Below are 291 nucleotides of genomic sequence, written 5' to 3' on the forward strand. Positions count from 1 at the left end.
ACTTTTACAGGGGTGTTCACAGCTGCACGCGGGCGTGTCCAGCTGTGCCCAGCTGTGCACGGCTTCACACGGGGGTGTTCACGGGTGTCCGCAGGTGTTCATGGCCAGACACGGCTGGGCACGAATTTAAGGGGGTGTTTGCAGCTGTGCCCAGCTGTGCACGACTTCACACCGGGCTTTCGTGGTTATTCACGGCTGCGCAGGGGTGTTCATGGCCGGACACGGCTGTGCCCAGCTTTGCACGGGGGTTGCGCGGCTGTTCATGGCTGTTCATGGCTGTTCATGGCTGTT

Source organism: Corvus brachyrhynchos, unplaced genomic scaffold (genome assembly GCF_000691975.1).
Source record: "Corvus brachyrhynchos isolate BGI_N302 unplaced genomic scaffold, ASM69197v1 scaffold787, whole genome shotgun sequence".
In the NCBI taxonomy this organism is placed as follows: domain Eukaryota; kingdom Metazoa; phylum Chordata; class Aves; order Passeriformes; family Corvidae; genus Corvus; species Corvus brachyrhynchos.